The sequence below is a fragment of the Acomys russatus genome, chromosome 20 (assembly GCF_903995435.1).
Source record: "Acomys russatus chromosome 20, mAcoRus1.1, whole genome shotgun sequence".
Lineage (NCBI taxonomy): Eukaryota > Metazoa > Chordata > Mammalia > Rodentia > Muridae > Acomys > Acomys russatus.
In genome coordinates this window covers 41,044,065-41,069,977 of record NC_067156.1, presented here as the reverse complement: position 1 = coordinate 41,069,977, position 25,913 = coordinate 41,044,065, and the positions used below count along the sequence as shown (strand labels likewise).

Here is a 25,913-nt window from a genome sequence, read left to right as displayed (position 1 = left end):
CTTCACCTACTGAACAGCTCTCCTGCCCACACAGCTGTGACGACCTAGTACAGGAAGCACATACTAACCAGAGAGAGATTTGATGGGTCCAGGAAATTCGGTACATGTGTTAACTCACATTAGAATACGTGCCTCAGCTTGCTGCGTGACAAGATGCCACACACAGCCAACCTACTTTGTTCATTGAATCCAACACACATCCTCGTCCTGCGTGGTGGAGTAAATGCTATAGGTAAGGCCAAGGTTTCTGACAGAAGAAGAGATGCTTCTCCTGAGTGCTAGAAAACAAAGTGCTATGATTGTGTGTGAAGAGTCAAGTGGACATGGCTGGCTCTCTTGGCAGAGGTGAGTCATAAATAGGCAAGAAAATCCCAACTTCATGAAGTCAGATGGCAGAGAATGGACGAAGTTTCCAGTCAGCTGTGGGAAATGGTGTGGATAACCTAAAGAGCTAGTAGGATGGAGCTTGTAGCACAACAAGTGTGGGGATGGAAAACAGAACCCCAGAATCACCTGCTCACAGCGCAGTGGGCCTTCCTGTCAGTTCTCACAAGCATGCTGTTCACTGGGGGCATTATTTTTATCCTCCTTCCTAGAAGTTTTGTAAATACATTTCTTTCTCTTAAGTGTCTTAGCTAGTATAAGAGTCTCATGACTAGGTAAGTACAGTGGAACACATATAAACCCTCTTGCTATTAACCAAAATGTCTTACCACAGTACATAGACCCTAAACGCTCATGGAATGAAAGGACAATTAGTCAACATCTGAGGCTTAAATAAAAGGAAAAGCTACTCACCACAGCTGTTTGACTTCGAGTGAGATTTGCTCCTGATGGTATCCAAAAACTTATACTCATGAACATTTGTGCAAGCGTTACCTTTCAGGGAAATAAAATCTGAAATGAACCTAAGTGGCAAATGTTTTCAAAACATCAACTTCAAACAAGAGTTCTGCCTGCCTCCCCTTCCTGCTCACAGAGACATCTGATCTTTCCTCCTGTGGTAACGTTTTTCAGTCCCCCCCCCCCCCCATCTCCAGCCAGACCCTGTGAAATACACTTCACAGTAAAGGCTGACAGCTCAGGGCTCTGCTCTAGCATCCAGTACAGTACAAGCTCTACCCACCAAGCTAGTCTCTGCCAAGCTCGTATCTTCTCCTGCCATGTAGAAAGGATATGAGTGTTGTGTGACACCACTCTTGGGGAGATGGGAATGAATATCTACTCGCCTCAGGTAGGACACTGACAACAGACCAAAGTAACAATACCACCGAAGTTCAACTTCGGACACCAGTGAGTTTCTTGGAGCTAATTACAGAAGTTCAGATGACTCAAAGTCCCCTGTGTCACCAAAAGCCCATCCCATGAAGGATGGTGACTTACAGAGCTGGAACTCTGGAGCTCTCTGCAGGACTTCCAGGTGACTCAACGGGTAAGAGTCTTCTCTCTTCCACCTAGGGAGAGGCCGGTCTTGTGAATCTGGTACGGAATCCCCTAGGACGTGTGAGTTTTTAACTCCCTGAGTACAAATGAATTTCCCTTTATAACTTCCTGGGTGCTGGTTGCTTCCCTCCCAGATGGAATGTTTCAATTCAGAGGACACTGCTGCCCAGTAATAGGAAACCAGGTCTTGGCTTGTGTTGCTTTGTCATGAGGCTACCCTCAACTCTGAAAAGTTTAACTGTTTCTGCTATAGAAATGAAGGGTACAATGTCTGTTCTTTAGCACATGAATGCCAAGAAGCAAGGCTCAGCACATTCAGGGTTTACAGAATGGGCCTGATCATGTCTACAGCAAACATATACTGGAGGGTGAGGTCTGCATGGTAAACACACCAGTAACCCCACCTTTGACTTGATCTTTTGATTAGAGCACTATTATATACTGCATAATTAGTATATGAATGAATTTCTAAAATACTTTTTTCTCCACAGATTTTTCCTTTTTTGTTTTTTGTTTGTTTGTTTGTTTACAAAAGACAGGCAAGACAGTTTTGGAGACACTTAAAGCTTTAGTTAGGCTACCTAAGCATGAACAACTGTCATAGAATTTTTACAGTGATCCATAGAACAAAATGTGTTGTGTGACATAAAGAAGTGCCTGCCGCACAGAGCACAATAAACCTTCCTTTGGGTCAGGGCAAGAGGACTGAGCAGAAAGATAAAGAAAAATGTTCAGACTTGAGGTTCCTGACTCACAGTTCAGAAGGAAAAGCAAAAGCCTGTGAAGTGAGGAAGAATCTAAACAGTTCAGACTTCCACTGGTAAATAGAAAATGTAGTATTCTTCTCCACTCACACAAAGATAGGAAACCTCCTACAAAACCTCACATTTAGCATGATGAGATATGCACCAGGAAGTAGAGTTGAATCAGTTGCCTACAGGGGGGGTTGTCGGAGCAGCCACAGAACTTAGGAAGAACCATCAAGAATTCCCTTCTTCACCACTGGTGGGAATGTAAACTATGGTGGTCACTGTGGAAACCAGTGCTGGGTCCCTCAGAACACCAAAAACAGAACTTCTATATGGCACAGTGATATCATTGTTGGGCACCTCAAGGACTCTAAGTTAACATACCATGGAGATATTTGCATACCCATGCATATAGCTGCTCTATTCACAATAACCAGCAAATAGAACCAGCCTACATATCAAACAACAAATGAATGGATAAAGAAATGGTGCATGTACTCAGTGGGATCTTGTCCTGGTGTGAATAGGAATGTCCCCCATAGGCTCATGCATTGAAATGCTTAGTCATCAGGAAGTGGCACACTGTTTGAGAAGAATTGGGAGGTGGGGCCTTATTGGAGTAGGTGTGGCCTTGTTGGAGGAAGTGTGTCACTGGGAGGTCAGCCTTGAGGTTTCAAAAGCCTAAGCCAGTCATGAAGATTCTCTCCTACTGCTTCCTGTAGATGTAGAACTCTCAGCTCCTTCTCCAGCACCATGTCTCTCTGTGTGCCACCATGCTTCCCGCCATAATTATAATGGGCCAATCCTCTGAACTGTAAGCCAGCCCCAACTAAATGCTTTCTCTTATAAGAATTACCATAGACATGTTGTCTCTTCACAGGATAGAACACTGAGACAAAATTCAAGCAAGTTGAAAGAAAAATGAAATAATGACATTTGCAGAAAAGAAATGAAACTGGAAGTTATTATGTGAAACAGAAACAAACCAGACTCAGAAAGACAAACACAGCATGCTTTCTGTCATATGTGAACCTGAATTAAAAGATTTAAAGTGTGTGTGTGCGTGTGCATGCATGCGCATGTGTGTATTTATGCATGCATTTGTGTGCATCTGTAAGAATAATAACTTAAAAAGATGTCACAAAATTGAGAGGGTGTGGGTGACATCGGAGAAGTCAAAGGGGGAATAGAAGAAATGGAAATGAAGTAAATACAATAGTAAGGTATGAAACAAAATATTAATTTAAAAAAACTTTAATTATTAAAAAAAAAAAAAAAAAAAGATTTTGCCCAGGGCCCTTCCTTTGTCAGCATCCCTTGAGGGCAGGCTTAGACACAGCTCTCTGCTTTAAACAGTGGGAATGCACCAAATCATCTCCCTTGCTTCCCACGCCTGAAACCTCTCCTGCAGCGCTCTCATCAGACAGCACAGGCTCACAGCAGGACAGACTCCACAACTCCCAGACGGTGACATGAGTACAGCTGTCGGCTCCGAGAACAGGAACTGGAGTTAGGCCAGGCCTGATTGGAAACCCAGAAAACGCGTCCCCCACCACTCAGCAAGCCTGGCTCTTGCCTGATTGTTTCTGATACGTGCAGGCCATCACCTCTGTATGGGTGTGTGTTGGTTTCCTCTGTGACTTGTGCTGCTGTTGTCTGGCTGCTGGACTGGGACTTTTCCCAGGGGACCAGAAGCATATTTCACTCGAACTTCAGCTTCTATGTCTCTTGTTCATTCAAAATCAGCAATGCCTTAGCCTGTCCTGTTTGCTTTCTGTACTCCCTACACCAAGCCCTACTACGTGTCCATCAGTGAATAAGTAAGATAGGCTTATTGCAAATCACAGGCATCCATGTAATAGACTCAGTTTTGAAAGAGCTTTACTTCCCTCGACCCCACTATGTGAATCCCAGGAAATGGTTCTCACTGCTCCCCAGATGAGGTATGTGAGAGTCACCTGAGGATTGCCAGAATGCAAGCTTTAATTCAGCAGATGGCTAGGCCTGAGGTTCTGCCTGTGTTTACAACTCCCAAATGATGCTGTTGGCTGACATCATATTGTGAGCAGCAAAGTCCTACTCGGCTCTAACATCTGCTTTCCCTTTCATTACAGTTGCAGTGAATGGAGATGGAGAGAGCACTCATGGTCAAGGGTGCACGCTGCTTGGGCAGTGGCCTCCAGTTGGGTTCCCGGCACTCACGCCCCGTGGCTCTCAGCTATAACCACCCCATTCCCAGGGGATCCAACACCCTCTTCTGGCTTCCACAGATAATGACACATGTGCACATACCTTCATACAGACACACCAAATTAAAACTAAAAATAAAACATAAAAGAATATTGGCGAAGTTCTCAAGTCCTCAAAACTTACCCACGGTTAATAAAATCCTATTTGTGTCAGCACATGACAAATAAACAATAAGCAGATATCATACTTGATATCATATAAAATGGCTAAATAAACATTAAAATGGGATTTTAAGCAAGAAGAGAGTGAACTTGATTTGCATAACATAAAAGGATGTCTCCCCCTAGTTTTATGTCAGAACGGACCTTGGCAGAGTCCATGAAAGCCACTGCAGTATTTCTTGGAATCACCAACTAAGTCTTCAGTTATAAATATGTTCAGACCACAGCACAATTCTTAAAACTTTTCTACTAACTTTTTTCTCAACAAAAACGAGGGGAAATAGTTTCAACACAGTCACTAGATTGTATAATAGCATCTGGCTTTATGTTTTAATTTATCTGACCCAGAAGACTCCCAGGTGTCTGACTAAGTACTTAGCATGTATACGTCAAGTGATTCTAGAAAAACCCAGTGTTGAACTGGCAGACTGAAGGAAGAAGCTTGCCTGTGAGTGGTGACTATTACCCAGTCTACTATGGTCTGAACTGGACAGATGGTTGGCGACCTACTCTCTCTGCTGGAAACTGAGGTCAGACAAGACACCATCCTGCTCTCGGTTCTCAGATCTTCAGGTTGAGGCTCAGTCTACGCCTCTGGCTCTCAATCTTCCAGTCTTCCTAGGTGTTCATCCGGCAGGTAGAAAACCCTGAGATTTCTCAGTACCATAACCCTGTGAACTCATACCTTTATCATTTTAAATTCTATTTTGTAAAATGTATCAAATATGTCCTCTTGTTTTTAACCTCTGTCAGGATACTCTCAGACAGACCAAAAAGGTTTTTAATGTTTCTTTTTTTTTTCTTTTCTTTTCTTTTTTTTTTTATTGTTAATAAAGAGTAAATGAATGAAGAGTAAAAATGAAAACTAAATAAACAGAATAAAACTGAAGTTGGTTGTAGTTTTCCAGAAACCAAAACAAGGATTGCTGGGGCCGGAAGCGTAGGAATAGCTTAGCATCCTGAGACTGTACTTGGTATGCATACCCCTTTTCTATTAGTGCACTTGGAAGCTTGAGGCCTTTACCTGTATATAACACACACACACACACACACACACACACACACACACACACCCTCCGAACAATGCTCCTAGCATTGTTAGCAATCTAGAACACTTACATGTACATGCATGTAAGCTTAGAGGCATGGAGCTGCATGCACACCCACTTTAAAGACTGAAAATAGCTTAGTCTCCTAAGCAACCCTTTGATAATGGCCCCATTTCTATTCAAATACACCCCAGATAACATTGAGGAATGGCAGGCAATATGCCAGTCCAGTCTAGACTGGTTTGGGGTTCATGCACAATAAAGGAAAATGTGGCCCCAAAGTAAGCTTTTATGGGGTATATCACATTTACTATTTTAATGCTGTGCATAACTGGGTATGTATATGACTAAAATCAGATGCATTATGGGAAAAGCATGCACATAGAGAACTAGTTATATATCATCTCTCCGTCAAATAGAGAGCCATTTACACTGTGTTCCTTGGCAATCAGCCTATTCCTCATGAACCCCATGAAAGAAAACCCCAAACAAATATCATGGCTTTTGAATACACTCATTCATGTGGCCTGCCATCATTCTTAACAGCATAGGTTTTTTTTTTTTTGGTCTATGCTAACTCTTTGCTTTGAATAAAAGTATTTTGCTACTGTACAATCTGTATAAGGCTTTATTTCAATTCTTTGAGTAAGAGGCAAAGAACATGGGAAACCTCAGCCCAGACACCTACCACCAGTAACATTTCCACAGATAAATTCAAAATGTGATTTGAAAGAAGATATTCATTTGTCTCCAGTAGTTCTAGGGCTGATTCTTCAGTGATTTTGACTAATTAAATAATTATATAGAAGTCTCTCATTTCTTTGAACTGCTATTCATGTTTAACTGGAATCCAGCATACAAGTTATAATCACTAGAACTCTGCTAATATTTTTTAATATTTTTAGTTTCTATTATTGTTTGATTTTATTATTTTAATGTTTATTTATTTTTACTCTGATTCTTTTACTGGACTTGGGTAATAAACTTATAGCCTAAAATACAGAGTATTGAGTTGGCCGTATTCTAGAGTTCATGATAAAGTCCCACTTATTTGTCATGTAGCTCTTCCCCTCTGAATGGAGACACTCCTTCCTCAAGGAAGGAGAGAAGCACATAAGACTCAGGAAGTAACCAAAAGTTACAAGGCTGTATTCCTTTAAGATGGAAATCTAGGTTAGCCTCTACACCTAGCTGCACAAATAGCACTTAATCAAATATTCCTACCCATACCCCATTACGAGCCCTAACACAGGTCCATAAGAAAGTGATGGGTGGCTAGAAGGACTTTACACCTATTAGATTCAACTAGATCACTCTCAGATTAACTGTTTTGATACATTGAGTCTACATATCTGCTTTCACCATGTATTTCTTGCCTCCCTGTGTTTCTCTAAGGGTTATTATTATATTATTAATATATATGCAATGTAATATTATTATATTCTAAACATTGGTCCTTTGTCAGTTTTTCTATTTCTCAAATAACTTATCCCAATCTATTACCTGATAGCTTATTCATTGATGCTACTTTTCATTGAATATAATTTAAAATCTCCTATAATCAAATTCATTATTTTATATTTTGTCTTATACATTGGCATCTCTAATTCCTCAACAATTCAAATCATAGAGATATTTTCTGATATGTTTTAATTCTCCTAAAGGTTTTAATTTTTGTCATCAAAGCTGTATTCTTAAGAACTAACATTATGAAAGGGGGACTATAACAACAAACACTGAGGAAATCCAAGAAATCATTAGGTCTTACTTCAAAAGCCTATATGCCATAAAAATTGAAAATCTAAATGAAATGCACATTTTCCTTGATAGATACTACTTACTGAAGTTAAACCAAAATCAAGTAAGCAAATTAAATAGTCATATATCCCTTAAGGAAATAGCAACAGTCACCAAAAGTCTCCCAACCAAACAAACCCAGGGACAGATGGTTTTGGTGCATAATTCTACCAGACTTTCAAAGAAGACCTAGTCCTAATACTCCTCCAAAATTATCCCCCAAAATAGAAACAGAAGAAACATTACCAAACTCATTCTAGGGGGCCATAGTCACCTTGATACCTAAACCACACAAAGACCCAACAAAGAAAAGAATTTAAGACAGACCAATTTCCCTTATGAATATTGGGGCAAAAGCACTCAGTGAAATACTCACAAACTGAATCCAAGAACATGCTGAAAATATCATCCACCATGACCAAGTAGGCTTCATTCCAGGCATGCAGGAGTGGTTCAATATATGGAAATCCATCAATGCAATCCACCATATAAGCAAACTGAAAGAAAAAAGCCACATGATCATCTCATTAGATGATGAAAAATTTTTTTACAAAATCCAATATACCTTCATGTTAAAAGTACTGGAAAGATCAGGATATAAAGCGCATACCTAAACATAGTAAAGGCAATATACAACAAGTCTATAGCCAACACAAAACTGGAGAGAAACTTAAAGCAATCCCACTGAAATCAAGGACAAGAAAAGGCTGCCCATTCTCACTGTAGCTCTTCAATATAACACTTGACGTCCTAGTCAGAGCAATAAAACATCTAAAGGAGATTAAGGGGATACAAATTGGAAAGGAAAAAAGTCAAAGTATCACTATTCACAGATGATATGATAGTATACATAAGTGACCTCAAAATTCCATCTGAGAAATCCTATAGCCAATAAACACCTTCATCAAATTGACTAGATAAAAGATTAATTTTTAAAAAATCAGTAGCCCTCCTGTTTACAAATAAAAAATGGGCTGAGAAAGAAATTAGGGAAATCGCACTCAACAATAACCACAAACAATATAAAACATCTTGGTGTAACTCTAATTAAGCAAGTCAAAGCTCTGTATAAGAAGAACTTCAACTCTCTGAAGAAAGAAGTTGAAAAAGATATCAGAAGATAGTTCCATGCTCATGGATCAGTAAGATTAACATAGTAAATATGGCTATTTTACCAGAGCAATTTACAGATTCAATGGAATTCCCATCAAAATACCAACACAATTCTTTATAGACCTTGACAGAACAATTCTGAACCTCATATGGAAAAGCAAAAAACCCAGAATACCTAAGACAATCCTATATAATAAGAGAACTTCTGGAGGTATCTCCATCCCTGACTTCAAGCTATATTCCAGAGCAATAGTAATAAAAACTTCATGGCACTGGCATAAACATGGACTGATTGATCAATGAAATCTAATTGAAAACTCAGAAACACACCTACACACCTCAGGATACTTGATTTTTGACAAAGGAGTCAAAACAATAGAATGGAAAAAAAGAAAGTATCTTCAACAAATGGTTCTGGCCTAACTGGATGTCTACATGTAGAAAAATGCAAATAGATCCATAATTATCATGATGCACAAAACTCAAATCCAAGTGGATCAAAGATTTCAACATAAAACTAGATATACTAAAGCTATTAGAAGAGAAAGTGGGGAATAGCCTTGAACTCATTGGCACACAAGACAATTTCCTGAACAGAACACCAATAGCTCAGGCTCTAAGATCAGCAATTAATAAATGGGACCTCTTGAAACTGAAAAGCTTCTGTAAGGCAAAGGACACTGTCAATAGAATGGAACAGCAGTCTGCAAATTGAAAAAAGATTTTCACCAATCCTACACCCTTTATATAGCCAAAATATATAAAGAACTCAAAAATTTAAACACCAACAAACCAAATAATCCAACTTATTTTTTAAAAACCGGAATACAGAGTGAAACAGAATTATCAACAGAGGACTGTCAAGAAGCACTTAAAGAAATGTTCAAAGTCCTTAGTCATCAGAGAAATGCAAATCAAAACAACTCTGAGATTTCATCTTATACCTGTCAAAATGGCTAAAATAAAAAACCGAAGAAACAGCACATGCCGGCGAGGATATGGAGAAAGGGAAACACTTCTCCATTGCTGGTGGGAGTGAAAACTTGCACAACCACTTTGGAAATCAATCTGGTGCTTTCTCAGAAAATTGAAAATTGCTCTCCTCAAGATCCAGCTATACCATTCCCAGCATACACTCAAAAGATGCTCCACCGTACAACAAGGACACTTGTTCAACTATGTTCATAGCAGGTTTATTCATAATAGTCAGAATCTGGAAACAACCTAGATGCCTCTCAACTGAAGAATGGATTTTTAAAAACTGTGGTACATTTACACTATAGAATATTACTTAGCTATTAAAAACAAGGAAATCTTGAAATTTGCAGGCAAATGGATGTAACTAGGAAATATTCTGAGGGAGGTAACCCAGACCCAGAAAGACACACATGGTATGTACTCCTCAGTGGATTTTAGCCATATAGTACAGTATAACCGTACTACAATTTGCAAACCCAAAGACAGTAAATAACAAGGAAAACCCAAGGGAAGGATAGTTAAATCTCACTCAGAAGGGGAAATAGAACAGACAGCAGCAGCAGTTGAAGAGGAGGAACAGGGTAGAAGAAAGAGCACAGAGAGAAATAAGGGTGCAGATCAGACCTGGGGAGATTGGGCATGAGAGGACAGAGGACCTGCAGAAAGAGGAGAAACCACAGGCAGATGCATCTCTGTGACAAGCTATAGACCTAAGACAGGGTAGGCTTCTGGGAGATATGGGGGTGACTCTAGCTGAGACTCCTAGTAGCAGGGATCATGGAGACTGAAGGGGGCACCCTCTAACTAGACAGGACTCCTAGTGGAGGGAGGGGAACACCAACCACCCACAAGAACTTTGACCCAAAATTTACCCTGTCTACAAGATATCCAGGGATAAAGATGGAAGAGAGATTGATGGAATGTCCAACCAATGCCTGGCCCAACCTGAGACCCACCCATGGGAGAGAACCAACCCCTGACACTATTGATGATACTCTTCTATGCTCTCAGACAGGAGCCAAACAGAGTTGTCCTCTGAGAGGCTCCACCCAGCAGCATCTTGAAAAACACCTATTGAGGCTCACAGCCAAACACTGGGCAAAGTGTGGGGAGTCTTGTGGAAAAGTTGGGAGTGGGGGAAATGAAAGAACCTGGAGGTGACAGGAGCGCCACAAGAAGACCAAGAGAGCCTACCAGGGCCCAGAGGGCCTTGTGGAGACACAGCACCAACCAAGGACCATACATAGACTGGACCTAGACCCCCTACACAGATGTAGCAGATGTGGGTCTCCAAGTAAGGGGAGCAGGGGATGTCTCTGACATGAACTCTGTTACTGGGTTTTCTATTATTTCTTCCTGGCAGGGCTGCCTCGCCAGGCCACAGGGGAAGAGGCCATCCGTGCTCAGTTCAGATACAACTTGATGAGCTGGGGTAGGTTGGTTAGGGGGTTCCCCTTCTCTGAGGAAGAGGACATGGGGATAGGAGAAAAAGGAGTGAGAGTGGGACTGGGAAGAGAGAAGAGAGGGGGCTAGGATTCAGGATATAAAGTGAATTAATTAATTACTTAATTAATTATTTTAAAGAACTAACCTTACTTGTCTCTATATACTGGCCTGCTTTCCCAATATCATCTCACACACACAAGAAAAACTTTTCTTAGGATGAGTGTGATTAAGCCCATTTTTATGAAGTGTCAGGATCCCATGCACACATAGACTTGGTTCTGAGCAGCCAATTCTCCATTTTTGTGGCTTTGTATTTCAAGCATGGTCCCAATTTTTAATGGACAATTTTCCCAGATAACCTGCACCATGGTTTTTTTTGTTTTGTTTTGTTTTGTTTGTTTGTTTGTTTGGTTTTTTTTTGCTATTGTTGCTGCTGGGTTTAGCTTCCTAACATATAATGCTTTTGTATCTATATTTGTGACAGTCTTGCCATGTCTTCTTAAAACTGTTCATAGTTTCGATTACTTCCCTGATTTCACTGGCCAATGGAACACAAACTGTGCAGCAACTATGAATTTTGTGGTTTCTGGAAAAAGTGGTTCCCAAGCCACAAACCTCAAGAGTTGAATCAGGATTAGTCTAACCCTGTCATGTACAGTCTACCCTCTTCTCCTAGTACTTGTTCTGGGATTCCGGGTGTAACCCAGTTCTGACCAAAGGGAGACAGCTGGACTTTGGATCTCAATGTCCTCTTCCTTTAGAAATAAATCATCTCAAAATGGACAAAAGGCTTATATCTCTTTCTTCCTTTCCTAGATGAAACTGGGCTTATTCTAGGAACGCAAGGCCGATTTAACAGTTGAAAATCGATGTAATTGACTATGCAAAAAGACTAAACTAAAAAAAACCATATGATCACTTTAGTAGACTCAAGAAAATGATTTTATTAAATTAAGCATTTATTCATAATAAAATAATATAGCAACACTAGAAATAAATAAGGACAACTTGTTGTATTTTAGAAAGGTGCCCGTGACTCCTGCCAATATCATGACTAATGGTAAAACACTGAAAGTTTTTATCTTCACAACAGAGGACTGTCACCACTGGTGATTACAATAGTCCTGGCAAGGACAAAATTTAAAAAAAAAAGTTTAAAAGAAAAAAATCATAAAACTGTCCATTTGGCAGCAGTCAACAAATAGAATTAAATTTTTCAAAATTTAAGAATTATTAAAAAAATATCAGGCCTGAGAATGCAGCCCAGCTGTGTCTGCCTTGCATGCATAAAGCCCCTGCACCACACAAACCAGGCACGGCAGCACACACTCATAATCCCACACTTGTAAAGTCGAGGCAGGAGAACCAGAAGCTCAAAGGGCGTTTTTTTGGCTACATAGCAAAGCCAGGGCCAGCCTAGGATCCATGAGCCCCTGCCTGAAAACATACTATTTTTCAAATTTAAAAGTTTTGAGTGGAAAAAAAATAATAAAAGCAAGAACAGCCACAAATTATATCACCTAAGGGAAAAATTTTAAACTCAAGGAGAGTATGGAGAGATTCAGTAAGATTACTATTCTGAAAATGTGTGTTTCTGTGGCAGACTTATAGATTCAGTCATATTGCATGCAAAGTCCCAGCAAACCGGGCTGGGGATAGGTCACTTGGTAAATCACTTGCTGTGCAAGCATGAAGAGCTGAGTTAGGATCCCCAGCGCCCACACAACTTCTGACCATAGCACTGTGAATCTATGGCCCCAGTGCTTGCGGGGCGGGAGACAGGCAGGTCCCAGGAGGCTCATTGGTCAACTGATCTGGCCAGTAAGATGCAGGTTCAGTAAGATACATGTGGCAAGTGATAGAAAGGGACATTTCCAAGGTCAACCTTGGCCTCCCTGCACAGCCGCACAGACAAGCACACGTAATACACATGCACATGCATGCCCACATATACAACACATGTACATATAAGTCCCAGAAAATGTGTGAGTAAATGCCCACTAACTTAAATTATATATGGAAATAAAAGAATCAATAGTAGCTAAAAGTCATACACACACACACACACACACACACACACACACACAAAGAACTGGAAAAGTCAAGCAACTGATATAGAGCAGAATTAATTAAAATAGTGAGACACTGGATAAAAACCAGACAAATCAATGGGCAAGCCATAACAAGATAGATGACCACGTAGCTATAATAACCAAAACAGTATTAAATTAAAAAATAAAAAATAACAGCGAAAGGACTAGAGAGCCTAAAGGTAAGCCCATGCATCCACAGCCTAGGAAACATGCACCCAGAACATGTGTGTTCTCAGCATACACATAGAGAAAAAGGAAGCAGTCTCATTAAATAGTGCTGGGACACAGGCTGCACATGAAGAAGGATGAAAGATAAGCTCTGCCTTTCACCATAATCAAAACTCAAGTGAAAACAAAAGCTCCAGTGCAAAGCCTTGCTTGCACTCTTTGGAGGAGCCAAGAGGCATCCCACTCCTCTGTTCCTGCTACGATATTTTATAAAACTATAGTACAATATCACAGCATTGACTCAGCTACACTGTGACTTGTTGCACCATAAGTGTCTCTCGTGTCACCTTTTACAGCAGCAACTGCCTCCACTCTGTGGCTAACCCTCAGCTCATAGCCACAATTTTGTCATTTCCATGAGGCACATATCAACGGGTCCATGTCACCTGTTGGCAAGAGTTTCTCCTGCAGCACCACTCTCTGGAAACACTGCCAGGTTACGGTGGAAGATCCTCCCTCAGCGCACACTACTTTGTGCCATGGCTGTACTGAGCGCTGTGTTTTCTAAGTCAGTCACGTGGTTCATTTCCAGTTTATGACCTTTCAGTATAAATAGTCACAAGCCAAGCTGTTCCTGTGAACTTGTCTTCATTTTTCTGGTTGAAATTTCCAAAAGCGTCATTGCTGTGCTGTTTGCACTTTTAATTCTTTAAATAAACTGTCAAAGTATTTTCCAGAAGGATTCTAACATTTCACATTCTCAGCAGCAGTGAAGAGAGCCTTAGTTCTCTGCCTTCCCAGCTGTCATGTTTAAGCATTCTGTAACCCGAGTAGTGAGCACCGTGGCAGCTTTTGTTTTAATTTTTTCTGTTGGCTACTAATACATGCTAAGTTTTTCACATGCTTGTTTTCCATCTGGTTTTTTTTTTTTTTTTTTTTTTTTTTGTAAAATATCTATTTACAGTTTCCCCCCATCGTGTGAAATGAATTGTGTGCTCTTTTACAGTGAATTTTGAGAATTCTTTATATATGCTAAATACTACTAATAAGTCTGTGTGTGTATTGCTAGTCCTGCTCTGTAGCCTGTCCTGTGTCAACTATGTGTGGTGTTTTGGGTTCTTTCTCACTCTGTAGCCTACCTGCATCTCTGAGTCTCTCTCTCTATATATAGAACAAAGGCATTTTATAGTGATAAAACCCCATCCACCCGTTCTTCCTTTTGTGCGGTGTACTTCGGTGAAAAGCCTAACAGTGTTTGCTCAGTCCCGGTTCCTAAAGATTTGCTCGCATTTTCTTCTAATAGTTTTAGAGTTTTGTGCTTTACATTTAACCCTGAGATTCATTTTCTCTTTTATTGAGCACCAGTACTAGGCTGAGGGGGTTGCGTTTTTATTTCAACCCATAGATGAGAAATTGTTCCTGAACCATTGTTGAAAACTCTACATTAGTTAACTGCCTCAGACCCTTTGTCAGAACTCAGCTGAGCCTTTTTATGTCGGTGGGTTTCTGAGTTCTCTGTTTTATTCACCCGTTTGCTCCTGTGTGAATCAATGCCACACAGTGTGAGGTATTAGGAGAATATCACTCTTGCATTGGGAAAATTACTCCTACTTTGCTGTGGTATTTCCAAAATTACTATTACTATCATATATCCTCTTTTCTGCATAAAATTTAAAATTATCTTATCTGTATCTGCAGAAATATATTCCTGGATTTTTATAGCACTTACATTAAATCTGTTGATCAAGTCCAAGAGAACTGACATCTTCATAATGTTTTTAAGATTTAGAATTCAGATCCACACATCTCCACTTATGAAGACCTTTTATTTTGAGAATCACTGTTGTATACTTATCAGCATACAATCCTGGTACAAGATTTCTTAGATCTACACTGAAATGTTTCATTTTTTAAAGCAATTACAAACAGTACTGTAACAAAGGTGTCCATATTTGTGGACAGTGTGTGAAAATAGAGTTAATTTTCTTTAATTGTGTATTTATCTTTTATCTTACAGCCTTGATGGACTCAGTTATGAGTCCCAAGATTGTTTTCTGCTTTGGCCCATTTTATTTTTGTTATGTCATAGAGTTTCTGCATAGGCAATTACATCCCCAGGAACCAGGAATAGTCTAGTGTCTTCTGTTCTGATCTGCATGCCTTTGATCTCCTAGGATTCCTTTACTCTGGTGGCTGAAACCTCAGTACACTTGCATTAACCATGAGATTTTGAGAGGATAAACCTAAATAGTTCAACATTAAGTATAATGTTAGTGGCAGAGTTTTTATACATGCATGCTCATCAAATTGAGAATGTTCTATTTCATTTCTATTTTCCTACATTTTAATCATAAAAATTGCTTTATGAAGTATTTTCTGCATGATTGATATAATCCCATGGGGTTTTTTTAGTATGATAAAAATGTTACATTGCAGATTTTGCTTTCAAATACTGAGCTAGCCTTGTCCCCAAAATACAACCAAGGTGTTATGAGGTATGATCCCTTTTTACATTGCAGTATTATCATTTCTAATATTTTTGTTGAGTATTTTCACGTCTATAGTTATGAGAGATATTGTCATGTGGTTTTCCTTTTCTATTGCCTCTGGTTTTGTAGTTTTATAAGATGAACTGGGACATGTTTGCACTTCTGCTGTTTTCTGTAGCAGATTATGTAGAATTCATTTTAATTATTTTCTAAATGTTTGGTAAAGTCACTAGTGAAAACATCTGGTCTTAGTGATTTAGAAGGGTACAATTATGAATTCAATTTCCTTAATAGTTACAGGACTGCTGAAATCATTTGTTCCCAAGGGGAGAGTCCTGGTTGCCAAAGAAGTGCTTCATGTCATCAATTTTGTCCAATTTGCACCAAGTTCTTCCTAAGATCCTTTTTGCCATCTTTTTAATGTCTATAGAGTTGACAGTGACATCTATCCATTTTTCATTCCTAATTATGACCACTTGTGTCTACACAAATGTTTGTTTGTTTTATCAATGTGGTGGTTAATGTTATGTGTCAACATTCCCCACCCACAATATCCCAAAATTCAGTGAAATGTTATTCTGGATGTTTCTGTAGTGATATTTTGGGGTGGAAGTAGAATTTAAATGAGTGGACTTTGAATATATCAGATTGCAATCAAAAATAGTCAAATTTGTCAACCAAGCAAAGGCCAAAGAGAATAAAAGATGGCCCCCTGGGGAATTCTGCAGATGGGTACTCTTCACACTTGAACTACAGCAGGCAACACTTCTACTAGTCTCGGCCTGCCAGCCTACTCAGCAGATTTTACAGTCATTGTTTTCTATAACATGTAGTAAGTCAATCCTCTTAAAATCAATTTCTTATTTTCCCTTCCTTAATATACATTGCAGTGGCTCTGTTTCTCTGGAGATTCATCACTAAAACATTTAGCCTTGCTAAAAGTATCCCTTTTTTTTTTTTTTTTTTTTTTTTTTTTTTTTTTTTTTTGATCTTTCCAAAGAAGTAAGTCTCCATTTCACTGATTTTTCTCGATTATTTTTCTGCTGGCAGTATCATTGATTTCTAGCCATATCTGCATCCTTCCTTCCTTCTTGCGGTTGATCTCTCTTCTTCTTTTTGCTTTTCATGTAAGAGCTTAGGTGACTCTTGTGACACTTGGCTTAGTGTGGTCAGTTTCACACTCATTTAACTGTGGATCCAATTGTGATACAGTATATGCCATATCCTTGCCCAGCTCCAGGGACTTGGACAATGACAATGAAGGAGGGAAGAAAAGACACAGGCGGAAATCTGGGACCATGTGGTCTGGACTCTCAGCCCGTAGGAAGCTTGGCATGCTTATCATATACAGCCAAACCAAGACATATGGACACTGCACCCAGCTCAACAAGGAGGTCGGGTTACTATATGCAGATAAACAAAAAGGCAGGGTTTATGGTGTACAGCTGGCTCAGTATACAAGTTCAGCTAACGTCCATGGAAGAAGTCTCTATAAGGGACCTATCTTCAGGCTGTGAACATGCGGAGAGTAGCTGTTGTATTTTCTTCACTCAAGGTCAACATCCTCACTTGGACCAGAAGGGAAGGCTTTGCCATTTCTGTCTGAGACTCATTTCTGGGTAGAAGGCTTTGTCATTTTTCCATGAGTCCAAGGCTCTGAGATCCTTGACATGGCATGCCCAAGTCAATAGCACACACTGACTCAAGACTTCACTCCTTCTCAGTGTCCTCGTTTTCCTACAGATGTTATTTTCTTTTCATTCATTTCCATGTGTTCTTTCTTGAGACTGCTCCTTTGGGTCAAGGATTATTTAGAAAACACCTTTCCGTTTCTAAGTGTTTGAAAGTATTTTCGTTTTGACAAACTTATCTACACTTTGATCCCATTGGGATTGGAGAACACCAATCTAGAAATTTTCAGTTCTTTAAATGCATTGGAATCTGTTTGGTATGGCAGGGTATGGTATATGCTGGGGTATGTTCTATCAGCACTTAGAAAAATTTTACATTTTCTGCTGATGTTAGGCAAGTGTTGTCTATATATTGACCAAATAGTGTTATTTGCCAGTCTTGTTTTAGTTTTTCTATAACCTTGGAGACATACATACACACACACACACACACACACACACACACACACAGAGAGAGAGAGAGAGAGAGAGAGAGAGAGAGAGAGAGAATGAATTAATTTCATCAAATTCACATTTCACCTCAAATTGTCAATCACCAGTTCCTCTTACTCATTACTCCTTCTTACTCAGGACTTTCTAGATGGTGTTATAGCTTGTCTTCCATCACCATCAAGCATACCTAAGAAACAAAGGATGGTGGCCTTATGCACACCCATATTCTTTCTTTCTTACTGATGCTCCAGAGCTCCTGGTGCTACTGTTTCCTATCTTGGCTCACATCAGGCCTCCAGGAACATAAACACTGAATCTTCCACCTGAGTCCCACAAACTGTTCTCAGTTTTCAAGATTGCTTGGCGGTTCAGAGCCAATTCCAATTGCGCATGAGTTTTAGTAGCAGCTAATCCACTTATTGCCCACCCCACCCTCAGCCACCGCTGCACATCAAAGCCTGCAGAAACACGGGAAGGCACTGGGTCCCTTCTATAGATCCCTTTGGAAGGGGGACTGTGCATCACAACACAGACTGCATACACACAGACGGTTACTCCATTATATATGTTTTCAAAACTCATCACAGCTTTCCTCGGGTACATGTTACATGTTCATCTATCAAGTGCACAGAAAATTCCTCCTTCATTTATGGACTTCATGTGCTCAGCTGTAACTTTCAGCAGTTATAGATAAATGTTATTGCATAGTCATTTCTCTGGTCACCTCTTCTCTTTTTCCCCTTCAACTTCTGCTACTTGTGTCATCCCAACATTGTTAAAGTGTGTGTGTGTGCGTGCGTGCGTATGTGCGTGTATTGCTGTGCTCATCTACATATTTGTTTCTGTAACAGAATATATGTAATATACATTGCAGCCACGTCTCAATTGGATAAGATATTTTCTTTCAAAGGCATACTCCCTGAGCTTGTTAATGTTCCAAACTATTCATACACCAATACTTTGCAGAATAATATCTGCCCTTATTCCATTCTGTTGCTGTGATAAAATACTCAGGAAAGAACAGCTTAAGGAAGAAAGGGTTTATGTTAGCTCACAATCCCATGCTACAGGCCATCACCATGCAGGAACCTGAAGCAGTTGCTCACGTCCAGTCAAGGGCAGAGAGGAATGAATGTGCGCATGCGTACTCAGCTGGCTTCCTAGACCAGAACTGCAAACCAGGGAACGGTGCTGCCTGCTCTTAGCCTTGGATTTCCCACAGTAGTTAGAGCAATCAAGACAACCCCGCAGACAGGTATACCGAGCAATATTATCTAGGCAGTCCTTGTAGGGAGTCTTCTCTCTCCTCAGGGGATTCCATGTGGTACTGAGCTAACAGGCACAATTTCGCTACATGAACTTCTGTTCTTCACTTTTCTGCTCTTAAAGCTGCTATTTTCTTTTTTTAAGATTTTAGTAGTAGTAGTAGTAGTAATACAGTGCTTTGCCTGCATGTACACCTGAAAGCCAGAAGAGGGCATCAGATCACATTATAGATGGGATGGTTGTGAACCACCATATGGTTGCTGGGAATTGAACTCAGGACCTCTGGAAGAGCAGACGGTGCTCATAACCTCTGAGCCATCTCTCCAGCCCAAAGCTGCTATTTTCAATGGTGCATGGAGTGGCATTCCCACATACAGATTGAACTATGCCGACTTTAGAAGTAAAACACACAAACTATAACCTTTTAATCTAAATATTCATTATGGTAATGTTGCTTATCAAAGTGTAATTGCTTTTATATATCAGGCTACTTTCTATTTTTCATTTTATAGTGTATATGTTATATAGTTTACATGCCATACAGTTTTATGATGTTTATGTCTACCCATATTAAAATTACAATATTTGAGGCCACAAAAATATTTATTTTATCATTTTAGGTCTCTTTGAACTCTCTAATTATGTTTATTTTGTAGCTCTTAGTTCCTCTCTATTTTAGGTTCTATTTGTTCACATTGCATTGTGTTCTGGCTTAGTTCTAATTTTCATGGCCCTCACAAGTCTTCTACAGTGATTCACTATTTTACACTCCTTCCAGCTGTCATAATTTAATGACTACGTTCTTAATTTACAATGTACAGTTTGCTTAATCACTTCCTTTTTCTTCCCATTTTTCATATATTTAAGTTCTTAAGAATCTCAAGTATACTGTTTTATAAGTTAAGCCTCTTTAAAAAGCATATATGAATTTGTATGGGCTTTCATTACATTGACCACTGAATCTTACCTATGGTTAACTACTTCTATGTATGTTTCTACTTTCAAGGCTACACTCTCCTCTTTCCAAGACGTTTGAGTAGCTCGAATGCAATGTGCTTGGTCTGTGTGCTTATACTTTCCCACCAAGCGTGGCAGATATATATTAAGACTGATGTTTTTATGTCAATTACAAATGTATTTGTGTATTTGGGCATATTTATGAAAAAGTGTCCCCCACATGAAAAAGGTAACTTTGTTCTCTGCGTTGGAGAAGCCTGGGTATGTCATTTGAAGATTTGCTTTCGCCATCTGTGCCCTCCAGTTGCTCATCTCACATGGTCTGTCTTGTGTGGCCACCAGCACCAAATGGTCTAGATGTGGAGAACAGCGCCCACCTCTGGGTCAGCCACACATGCAACCATGCTTGTTCTTTTGTCTTTCAACATCTTGTCCACTTCCAATCCAGGTCTCTACTGGTTTTCATTCAGTTTTTCAAAGCTCACTTATGCATAAATTAGATACATTATTTTCCACCATATTTTGTCGTAGGATGGTTTTCACCATATCTTAGAGAGATGAAATGCTAACCATTACTGGTTTTCTTAGGTTGCTAAGTTCTCTCAAATTATTTCACTTAGAATTTATCATCTTCATCCTAAACAGGCTCATAATATACTTTCCATTTGGTTTAGAGCTTTTGCTTCTTTGTTTTAGTTCGGATTTTGGTTTAGGTTTTGTTGTTGGTGTTCTTTTCGTTTGTTTCTGTTTCTGTTTTGAAATAAGGTTTCTCTGTGTAGCACTGGCTATCCTAGAACTCACTTTGTAGACCAGGCTGGCCTTGAACTCACAGAGCTCCTCCTGGTTCTGCTTCCCAAGTACTAGGATTAAACACATCTGTGACCACTGCTGGGCTCCATTTGGCTTTGAATTCATCAATTTGGTGACTCTCATACTTTTCTATTTTCTAGAACAAGCCACATAATATAGCGGTATTTCATTGTTCAAAATACTAATATCAATATTCGGAATCTAAGGAGAGGATCTTTGGTCTTTGGTCTTCACTGGCTATCTTAAGAATTTTTTTCCCTCTTAACACCAATTTTGACATTTTCAAAAATCAATTATCTCATCTATGTTTCCAATTACATGTATGCATTTCTTCATAATGATATTATTGTTTAAAGGATTTTTTAAAATTATGTGTACCTATGTGTGGGTTAGTGCACACTAGTGTAGTGTCTGCAGAACCCTGAAACTGCAGAACCCTGTTGGATCTCCTGAAACTGAAGTGGTGACTCACTCACTGTGACATGGATGCTGGGAACCAAACCCAGGACCCCTGTAAGAGCGGTATATACACTTACCCCCAAAGTCATATCTCCAGCCCATTACTACTGTTTTAAATCATGCAGTTTGTAATTACTTGCTCTACTCTTGCATTTGTTCTTTGGGGCTTTAGCTATCAAATAACAGCATCAACACCCTCTAGATACTTTGTTTAGAAAGATGTCTTCTACAGTGATAAAACTCAAAATCCAATAAAGCAAAGCAAGAATGTATGTTCACTGGAAGCCCGGGTGGATGATGGTCACTTTGATATTATGATCATTGACTTCATTTATCTAATAACCTCACATGCCTACTTTGCTCGCTAGATGATGTCATTTTTATCATCCCATGTTATAATAAACAAACCACTTGCTACAGTTTGGATGTGGGTCGAGCATGTCTCCAGTGACTCCTCTCTTAAAGGCTTGGTCCCTACTGAAACAATCATGGCGACAACTTTAAAAGGCAAGGCCTTATGAGGCAATTAAATCCTTAACACATCACCTCCAAGAGGAATTAACATAGTGCTCATGAAGCGGCAGTTAGTTAGAATAGATCATTATAGAAAGAGTAGGGCTGGCCAGGACTATCTCTTCCACTCTGTCTCATCATGCTCACACGTGCTCTCACCATCTTGGGCATTTTGTGGTAGCAACAGAAAACAAACTATTATTCTTCTTCTTGAACAGTTGAAATATCAAAGTTCCCAAAGCAGGATGTGTAGTGAAAAGTCACCACATCATGACAAGGAGCATTCTTTTCATTATAAGTCATGCTCCCATGTCCCCTAAGAAAATGAAAACATTTCTATGCCTGTTGATAAAACACATTCTGTGGGAAATATCTCTGTACTTAATAGGTGGAGTTTTTCTTACCATATTTTGAGAGAGAGGGAGGAAGGACAGGGGAGAAAGAGAGCTAAGGAGGCAGAAGAAGAGGAGGAAGGAGGGAGAGAAAGAGAAAAGGATCGCTGAGCAAACTTTGTGAAATTCATTTGATAGAGACAATGAAAACTAAGTGCAAACCCATAAGATTTAGTGTTAAAAGTCACTACAGAAATCAAGCCATTCAATTACTGTAATGTTGCAATTGAGGGATCTGTAGTCCAGAGCTTGCACGTGTGGGAGGTGATGCAGCGAGTGCCGGAGCTCTCTCATACTACTGAATGAGCCAATTCTGCTTGTTCTGTGGAAAGTTCACAAAGATAGAAAGAAAGAAAAAAAACATTTCCAACTAACTTGGGATGGCAACGATAAAGAGAACGAGGAAATCAAGAGAGGAGCGGAGTTTAGAGGCAGAATCTCACAGCACAAGCTGGATGACAGAAACATGAATTTGAGTACACTGTCTAAACTGCCACATGTAAAATAAATCATTCACATGATTTTAGTGAATGGGAGCCAATGTTACCACTCACATTGGTGACTACAGCATTACTGTTCGCATTGGTCATTCAAGCCTATTTCGGCAATTCTGGGTGACGTGGTGCACAAACATAAGCAAGCAAAAATGGACATCCATTATTAATTAATTAATTAACTTGACTGATTAATATTAACCTCATGTCAGTATTTTCTATCCATTGTACCATCACATTTTCAGTCTTTTGGGAGGAGGAAGAGGACGGAGCACATTTTCACTTACACCCAGAGCCTAATCACCTGGCCTTGAAGGTCTGAAGCCAGCACTGCTCCCCATGTGTGAAATGCAATTATGGAATTTGATTTCCTATATGTTGTAGGCAATGCAACTGTTTTAATTGACACTGATAAATATTTGTAATAACTTCTGTATAAATTAAAAATCAATGTTGATTTCAGCTTTCTAGGTAATTTTTTATTGAACAAATAAAAAATGTGACCGGGGATGGGCCTGTGCAGATAATAAAATGGCACATGGAACAGACAAAGGAAGCACAAATCTAGCACAGCTCTCAGTTGTTCCAAACACAGGGAGGTTCTGCAGGCTGCAGGATTTAATTGACCTTAAAGTTGCTTCAGGGTTTAGGGACAGTTCCAAAATATTATGCTAGGTATGAACCCCTTAATCATTTCAACATTTTTCTCTTTGCCTAACACCAGATCAAACCACTAACAAATCTTTGCTTCCTTCTCTTTTCTGAGACTTTTTTGTTCTGCCTTCAATGAGACCCAGATGAGCATAACAGAGCATGCTTTGCTACAGTAAGATAAGGTGCCCCACGCCAGGAAGCCCAGTACACAGAATCAAGTTCCCAGAGCCAGGCTTTGACTGCACTGTGCTAACCAGAGACCCTGGGGTTCATGAATGTCCATGGCTGTGCACACACCCACACACCCGAGTACCTGATGAAAGGGCCGTGTTGACTCTCCTGCTTTGCTTCTACTTTACAGTTGCCATTTGTATAAATTCTTAGTTTCTTTCATCACCAGTGAAGAGGCCTTTTCTGTGGGACTCTATACATCCAGAGCACCAAGAACATTGAAAGCAAAGCCCTCCACAAAGAGGCAGATCCTCTTCACGGTGTCCGCATAAGCTTCCTTTCCTATGCTGTTGACTTTAACAGAACTCCACAGACAGCCACTACTCTAGATTGGAAGACCTGTCAAGACTGTTATTTCCTTTTCCTTTTCCATATTTTTTTCATTTGAGGCTGAACATATCAACAATTATGCCTGTCGAGTCAAGATTTAAACTTCCTGTACAAGTTTGAAAATAGTCCCCTGTTGTCATCAGGCCATCTGGAGTCAGGTCCTCTGCATAAATTCCTGTATGTATGCAATCAGGCCCAGTGGTTGGCTGTAGCAGCATCATTTTCAGGATTGTTTTCTAGGGGATCAAACCTAGATAATAGTCCACATAATAAAAGATATGAAAGTGTGTTGCATTAGTAAAGAAATGTAAGTAGATGGTGTAGCAATAGAAATTGTGCTCACATGGATTGGGAACACTTATACAAAACTAATATAAAATCCAATGAATACACATTTGTAATCATGGATAGATATTCACACACTCCTATACTGGAAACTTGTAACACTCAAGCAACAGCACAATAACATATTATACTCTGGTATTTTTTTTATCCTGTATTCATATTCTCTAAGTTTTCTGTAGTAATCTTGAATTACCTTTGTTATAAAGACTTTTTTAAAAACTAGCATGAGATGAGTTATAGGAAGAATATGTGTGGAACATAAGTCTCCCTCACACAGGCCCAGAATACCCAAGAATATATAAACAGAAGGAAATGTACAATTGTGTGTAAGTAAATATATACAAGCTCAGGAAAAACAGAGTAGAGCCTGCAAAAACAGCAGCACTGGAATCTCCTCCCCCAGAATATTTATATACAGCCTGGAAGGTATTTATATAAGCTGGCTGTCTGAGGCTTCCCATGTTACTTTCCTGCCATTTATGCAGCCCCGGTGGCCTCAGCAGCGCTTCCTTTACAACCCCTCTGTTGAGAATCTTCAGCTTGCTCTGACACATAAATTCAAATGGCAATGAATTATAATTATAGGAATCTTCCTCCCTAACAGCTTGAGAAGCAGAAAGCCACCAAAGTTTTCCAAGCCCCATTATTTTTTAAGACAAATAGGGGCCAGGAGAGAAGAGGGGCTGGTTAAAAAACAAACAAAACCCTATTCCCTTCTTCCAAGCCAAAAGCACTAAATGGTAACCGCCTTGTAAATCTCTCCCAATTTGCTCCATGTAAATCTCAAATGGGGGTTCTAGTGACCCCTCCCTTAGAAGACAGTTGCCAACATGTTTATGGAATCCTCACAGGCAGGTTTTTCTCCGCGGGAAACATCTCAGCTTCGGCTCCATTCTTTTGGGGCTACAAAAGGGTATTTCAAAAGGCAGAAGCTTTTTTATATTAAAAAATAAAAAGACTTTAGTTCAGATCATAATTATTTCTCACAAAGAAGTTGAGAAATGAGATTTTTTTCCTTTCTTTCTTTCTTTCTTTTTTTTTTTTAAATTTTTTTGGTAGATCAATGGCTTTATGCAAGCAACAGCTCATGAATAAATCTCTTTTTAAAGATCTAAAATATGTCACAAGCTCATTATTAAAAATATATTCAAATAACTGAGTATGTGGCTTTAAGGAGAAACATTGTGGTGCAGAAGTCTGAAATGGAGCAGCATTCTCAGTGATGGATCTCTTTATTTTTTTAATTATTGGGAAAATACGTTTTGGTTAGATTAAAGTGAGATCTGTGAGATCACTTTTCCTGCAGATATTTCAACTGTAACGAAATAATGCAACACTAATCTGTAAGACTTTTTCAGTAATAGATGTTTTTCCTCAGTAAATCAATGCAAAGGCTAATTGGGGTGGAAGGTGACTATCTCTCGTGGTTATAAATACATTTGCATTGCTATCAATCTTTTCCACCACCAATGTTAAACGAGGCTGAACAACATAAAGGAAAGAAAAAGGAGGAAAAAAAAAAAAGAAAGAAAAAGTTCAATGCTAGCACATAGTACATGCTGCCATCAAGTGGTCAAGCAGAGAGTTGTCCTGACAAAAATAA

At 39.5% G+C, this 25,913-nt stretch overlaps 1 long non-coding RNA gene across 1 annotated transcript in view; it reads right to left on the bottom strand.

The window, feature by feature from the left end:
- LOC127204518 (uncharacterized) overlaps window positions 1-24,001 on the bottom strand; it is a 35,051-nt gene extending 11,050 nt beyond the window's left edge. Inside the window, exons 1-2 of the long non-coding RNA XR_007832473.1 lie at window positions 23,718-24,001; window positions 7,826-7,946 (exon numbers count right to left, since the gene is read on the bottom strand). This is a non-coding gene — a long non-coding RNA (uncharacterized LOC127204518). The remainder of the gene's footprint in view (window positions 1-7,825; window positions 7,947-23,717) is intronic.
- Window positions 24,002-25,913: the final 1,912 nt, after the last annotated feature.